Here is a 6,951-nt window from a genome sequence, read left to right as displayed (position 1 = left end):
GTGCTCCGCAACGGGAGAGGCCACAACAGTGAGAGGCCACAACAGTGAGAGGCCCGCGTACTGCAAAAGTAAATAAATAAGTAAAAAGTAAAAAAATAAAGCTGCCCCTTTCTGTCATGGGACGCTGTTGCGGGCTCATGGTAATGGCCATTGTGCCAGCCCTTCTTGACCTTGATGGATGCAAGGGGGTCTCTTCCTGGGAGTCCCTAGCAACTCCTTCCTCAGCCCGGAGGCATCTAACATCGAATTCTAGCTTCTTGCTGAAGGTCCTATGGGACAGGGCCCAAGATGGCCCCTTATATGTGCTCTCTGCCCATGCTGGTTCATGGGAAATACTCAAGCGGACTGTGCCCTGAAGCACCTGGGCGTGTGGCCTGACCTCAGCACACCCACACTCTCTGGCTTCTTCACCAGTGCAGCTGGGCAGCCCATTTCTCCCGGCCTCTAGATGTCTCTGCTTACATCGGACCACAAGGCCCCCACAGGGGTCACATGTTAGCCTCTCCACATAGTCACCTCCTGCAGAAGAGTGCCCATTACCCCATTCTACCCTTCCCAGAAGATGGCCCCCAAACGAGTCCGTGCTCCTCTTCCCATCATAGGAAAACGTGGGTGAAAGTGGAAGTAATCATACATACAGGGTTTTTGTTTTTGTTTTTGTTTTGCGGTACGCGGGCCTCTCACTGTTGTGGCCTCTCCCATTGCGGAGCACAGGCTCCGGACGCGCAGGCTCAGCGGCCATGGCTCACGGGCCCAGCCACTCTGTGGCATGTGGGATCTTCCCGGACTGGGGCACGAACCCGCATCCCCTGCATCGTCAGGCGGACTCTCAACCACTGCGCCACCAGGGAAGCCCCCCATACAGGGGTTTTGAGTGACCGCGGCCAAATTTTATCAGTTGTGAACTTTGGACTGTGCTCTTGAAAAGTGATCACTAGCTGTCACGGCAGAACCTTCTAGAAACATTGGACAAGTCACATCCACCTCCCTGAGCCTCAGCTTTCTCACATCTTCGTGGAGGTGACAATACCTACCTAACTGGCCTGTTGTGAAGGCTGAGTGATGTCGTGAATCTCCAAAGCGCTGCCGGATCTGACTCTGGGTCCATAGTCACGGACCAGCAACTCCATCTTCGAGGGACTGTTTCTATGTGATTTTGCCTCCCTGGGTCTCAGTTTTCTCACCTGTCAAGTGTTACTTGTGAGCGCCCCTATCCAATAGAATCTTTGCGAGGTTAGTTGGGTGACTACTTATGAAGCGCTTGGCACAGTGCCTGGTATTTGGTAAGAACTCGGTCCTTCTGGGTGTAAATAATATAGTGAGGCTGAGCCAGGCAGGCTCTTCGGGTGGTACTGGGGGCAGGGGGTGTGATGTCTCCATCCCTCCTGGTCCCCTCACCATTCCAGGCCCTGTTAGGGAAGTGCTTCAGCCCAGTTGCCTATGCCTCCAAGCAGTCACGCTGACTCAGGTTAGAAAATCAATGTGTGACCAGAAAAACACAGCTGGGCTCTCACCTCTTCTGGGAAATCCACACAGCCAGCCCACGGCACGTCTTTATTTCAAGTCAGAGAGGTGACCAGCTCTATTCTGGGTCCTGATTCCGAGGCTCTTATGAGCAAAAAGCTTGGCTCACGGAGAAACAGAAGTCCCTGGCTCACGGGGCCCACAGATCATGAGCTTCACACGACTCCCTGATGGGGTCAGGCATATCTGGCACCCGCCAAGCCCCTGACTTCTCCCAGCCCCGGTCTGGATAATTCTCAAGCCAAGTCAGGCACTGGACGGCTGGTTGGGCAACCCATGACCTCAGACTGGGTCAGATCCATCTGGTGAGCATCCGGTTAAGAGCAGGGAACATTTTGTCCTTCAGAGTGACAGGGCCAAAGAGTATGAACCCTCCCCAACCATGATTCAAACGCATGACATGGCCATTTACTTTGGGCAAGTTCCTTCACGCCTCTGAGTTCTCATCTGTCAAATGCAGGCTAATGAGCATCTGCACCTTCTGGGACTGTTGTGAGATTCAGGTAACGAGTGTCAAGGGACGGCACAGACGTTGGCGGGTGCTCTATAAGGGAGGTGGAGGGTTAGTGTCACAAACGGGGGCACTGGGCACCTATAGAAAATAGTAAGAGCCACTGGGGCGCCAGACTGCCTGGGTTCAAAACCAGGCTACTCTCACCTTCTGTGTGGCCACGGAAAACCTTTCTGAGTCTCAGTTTTCATCTCTGTAAAATGGGAATAATAGTAATAGGGTTATGAGGAGTCAGTTAGATTAGATATACTGGGAACAGTGCCTGGCACATAATAATCACTTAATAAGCATTAACTACTTTTGATTAGTCACACAAGTTAGTCATGGCACTGAAATCACACCGATAAGGGTGTTTGACAGGATTAACAGGGACCGGAACTCATATTTAGTGAGTAGCTACTATGTAGCTGGTGCTCCCAGAAGCCATATATTCATAGATGTGTGTATGTACACACATCCACAAACACACAGTGAGGTAGGTGCTTATGTTTTCATTTTTCAAAACCTTTATATTGTAAAACAAACTACAGATGCAGAAAATCATACAAATTAAAATTGTGGCTTAGTGAGTTATCTCCAGGGAAACACCCTTGTACTTACCACCCCGTCACAACATAGAACTTTGCAGCCACCCCAGAGGCGCTTCCATGTACCCAATCCCAGTCATAGCCCCTCCCTCCCCACAAAAGTAACCACTTACCTGACTTTTATAGTAATTTTATCCTTGCATTTAAAAAAAATTTTATTAATTTAATTTATTTATTTTTGACTGCGTTGGGTCTTCGTCGCTTTCGCTAGTTGCTGCGAGCGGGGGCTACTCTTTGTTGTGGTGTGTGGCCTTCTCATTGCGGTGGCTTCTCTTGTTGCGGAGCACGGGCTCTAGGCGTGCGGGCTTCAGCAGTTGTGGCTCGCGGGCTGTAGGGCACAGGCTCAGTAGTTGTGGCGCATGGGCTTAGTTGCTCTGCGATATGTGGGATCTTCAAGGACCAGGGCTCGAACCCGGTCCGCTACAGTGGCAGGCAGATTCCTAACCACTGCGCCACCAGGGAAGTCCCTACCCTTGCATTTCTAAGTGGTTTAATCATCCAAGTGTGCATCCCTAGACATTAAAGTTTAGTTTTGCCCATTTTTTAAAAATTTGATATGTTTTTAGGCCTCTTTTAATCCAAAGTTTCCATCTATATCTCTTTCTTTCCCTTGCAGTTTATCTGTTGAAGAACTGAGGCTGATTGACCTGGACAGTTTCTCAAAGTCTGGATTTTGTCAATTGCATCCTCATACTACAGCTCAGGATGGCCCTTTGACCTCTTCATTTCCTGCAAATTAGCAGCTGGATCAGACCTAGGTTCCATCCTGTTGGCATGATTTCAGGCAGCTCTGTGTTCTTTTATCCAGAAGCACATAGACGGCTGGAGTTTTGCTCTTTTCTTGATGTTAGCTGCTGTTGTGTACAATGGCTAAGATATATTAATACATTGCAGGTTGCAAAATGACAATATTGCATCATTTTTTTCCTGTATTAGTGGTAATAAATTCATAAGAAGATGCTTTTCTTAATCTATGACTTGTTTACCCAGTGGTAGAGTTCACACAGGAAAAGCAATGCCATCCTCAGAAGGTAAGCAATTAGTGTTTTTGCCAAATATTATTATGAACTCAGGGACTGAAACATACTTGATGAGTTTCAGTCGATTGCAGTTATTGTCTTTGTTGCAGCTGAAATTGTCCCATCTTCAGGTTGGTTTCTGAGTCCTTTGGATGTGACCCTAGGGCCTTTGATAGCTTCCTTGTTGTCTGATATGACAAGATATTCCAGGCTTATCTTGTATATTTCCTGCTGCTGACCTAGAATCAGCAGTTTCTCCAGGATGTCCTTTTATTTTTTTAAATAGAAAATGGCATTTCAAAACTAGAATCTGAGTGGTAGGTACTACTAGAATAGTCATTGCTTCTACGCCTTTCTAGTGGATAGAACTAGGTATTTTATATCTATAAATGTTTATATATAAATATATACATATATAAAATATACCAACATATGTATATGTATACAAATATACATATATATGTATACACATATAAAATATGTATATATGTATACATACATACGTATATTTTATGTATGTATATATATTTATATGTATGTGTGTATATACATACATACTATGCATTTCTTTTTTTAAAAAAGGCACCTCTTGAACTCATACTGATTTTTCCAATGCAAATACAGCATTACAGGGCTTTTAATTAACCTCTTCTATATTACATCTGTATGTCCTTTCCCTCCACACTTAGAATATTTGATTTTCAAGGACACAGGAGATGATAAAATTGAAAGATTCTATAATTACTGATTTGCTTTAGCCCACTTTACACATACAACAGTCTCAGAATAACTATAGTAAAACTACCACTGTCAATTAGAATATTGAAAATGGATACAAAAAATTTTGATACACCGTTCCCATTCTCTACCACTCTGAGGGACTGTACTACAGCTACACTGTTAGAGCATATAGGCATTACATGCTTTATTGTCTCTCTTTTTACCATCATTTAGCTTTAGTTCTACCAATAGATATATATTGAATGCTTAACCATTCCTGAAGCTCACTCCCTAGTAGACTCTTCAGAAAGGGCTCATGGAGAAAGTACTCCCTGAGTGCTTTCAGGTTGATAATAGTTCTTTACAGAAAGTCAGTTTTGCTGGATATAAAATCTTTGACTCATACTTTCTTTCTTTGAGTATCTTGAATATATTACACCATTTGCTTCCGGCAGAAAGCACTGCTGATGAAGGGTCTGATTATAACCTCATAATAAAATCTTTTTGTCTAGATGCCCAAGATGCCTAAAGAATTTTTCTTGGTTACATGGCAGTGACTGCAGCAAAGAGAGAGCCACAGAGATGCTGCTGCTGGCAGCACAGCCGGAGACCTGAGCCGACACTGGGGGCTGTCCGTGGGCCCCCGCACTTCCTAGATGAGTCAGGGAAGTCCCATTGTATCAGAGTAAGATGGACGTTAGCTCTGATTGTGATTGTGGTGAGCTGGACCCACCTGATCACTAACAAAAGACATCTGTTAACCAACAGCCACCAGGGCTTCCTGTTGAAATATACAGCAACAAAGGAAGAAAAGAAGCAAAAGGGAAACAGTGCTTACCGGCACCTTAGAATGATGCTGGCTGCTCAGGACCAGTCCAACACTGAATGTGTCTGCCCTGTGAGGAGAATGTTCATAGAAGCCTGTTGTGTGCATATTTATTCACATTTTTGTTAAATGTTAAATCCTTCAGCACAGTAAATCTGAGTGCATAGTAGGTCATTTCGTTCCGTTTGAGTTTCTTGAGTGTTTTCTTTAAATATCTGCAAAGTTGCTGCCCCTTTCTTGAACTATGAGTACTGCAATCTTTTTCATTCTCAGTATGAGTAGAGCTATTGGAGGTTTAAGGGAACTAAGGGGAACTCAACGGGCCTGGTTGGCATATGCAATGAAACCATCTTGCTGTGGAAGCAAAATTAATTTTTTTCTACCTTTTTGAAAGATCTTTCCTTTGAGGCCACTTTTCTTCCTTATTTACACAAGTTCAACAATTCAGAAGGAAAAGGCAATAGTAAGGGTTTCAAAATGGCAGAGAAATTTGAAAGTCTCATGAACATTCATGGTTTTGATCTGGGCTCTAGGTATATGGACTTAAAACCATTGGGTTGTGGAGGCAATGGCTTGGTTTTTTCTGCTGTAGACAATGACTGTGACAAAATGACTGTGACGTCAAGAAAATTGTCCTTACTGATCCCCAGAGTGTCAAACATGCTCTACGTGAAATCAAAATTATTAGAAGACTTGACCATGATAACATTGTGAAGGTGTTTGAAATTCTTGGTCCTAGTGGAAGCCAGTTAACAGATGTTGTGGGGTCTTACCAAGCTGAACAGTGTTTACACTGTTCAGGAGTACATGGAGACAGACTTGGCTAATGTGCTGGAGCAGGGCCCGTTACTGGAAGAGCATGCCAGGCTTTTCATGCATCAGCTGCTACGTGGGCTCAAATATATTCACTCAGCAAACGTACTGCACAGAGATCTCAAACCAGCTAATCTTTTCATCAATACTGAAGACTTGGTGCTGAAGATAGGCGGCTTTGGTCTTGCACGGATCATAGATCCCCATTGTTCCCATAAGGGTCATCTTTCTGAAGGATTGGTTACTAAATGGTACAGATCTCCACGTCTTTTACTTTCTCCTAATAATTATACTAAAGTCATTGACATGTGGGCGGCAGGCTGCATCTTTGCTGAAATACTGACTGGTAAAACCCTCTTTGCAGGTGCCCATGAACTTGAACAGATGCAGCTGATTTTAGAGTCTATTCCTGTTGTACATGAGGAAGATTGACAGGAGCTTCTCAGCATAATTCCAGTTTACATTAGAAATGACATGACTGAGCCACACAAACCTTTAACTCAGCTGCTTCTGGGAATTAGTCGAGAAGCACTGGATTTCCTGGGACAAATTTTGACATTTAGTTCCATGGATCGGTTGACAGCAGAAGAAGCGCTTTCCCATCCTTACATGAGCATTTATTCTTTTCCAATGGATGAGCCAATTTCAAGTCATCCTTTTCGTATTGAAGATGAAGTTGATGATATTTTGCTTACGGATGAAACTCATAGTCACATTTATAACTGGGAAAGGTACCATGATTGTCAATTTTCAGAGCATGATTGGCCTATACATAACAACTTTGATATTGATGAAGTTCAGCTTGACCCAAGAGCTCTGTGCCATGTCACTGATGAAGAAGAAGTACAAGTCGATCCTTGAAAATATTTGGATGGAGATTGTGAGAAGTATTTGGAGGATCCTGCTTTTGACACCAGTTACTCTACTGAGCCTTGTTGGCAATACCCAGAT

At 44.2% G+C, this 6,951-nt stretch overlaps 1 pseudogene; it reads left to right on the top strand.

Moving 5' to 3' along the window:
- The first annotated feature begins 5,607 nt into the window (after window positions 1-5,607).
- Window positions 5,608-6,922, top strand: LOC132505227 (mitogen-activated protein kinase 6-like; annotated as a pseudogene).
- Window positions 6,923-6,951: the final 29 nt, after the last annotated feature.

Source organism: Lagenorhynchus albirostris, chromosome 15 (genome assembly GCF_949774975.1).
Source record: "Lagenorhynchus albirostris chromosome 15, mLagAlb1.1, whole genome shotgun sequence".
NCBI lineage: Eukaryota > Metazoa > Chordata > Mammalia > Artiodactyla > Delphinidae > Lagenorhynchus > Lagenorhynchus albirostris.
The sequence above is the reverse complement of the archived record's forward strand: the minus strand, read 5'-3'. Positions and strand labels throughout refer to the sequence as shown.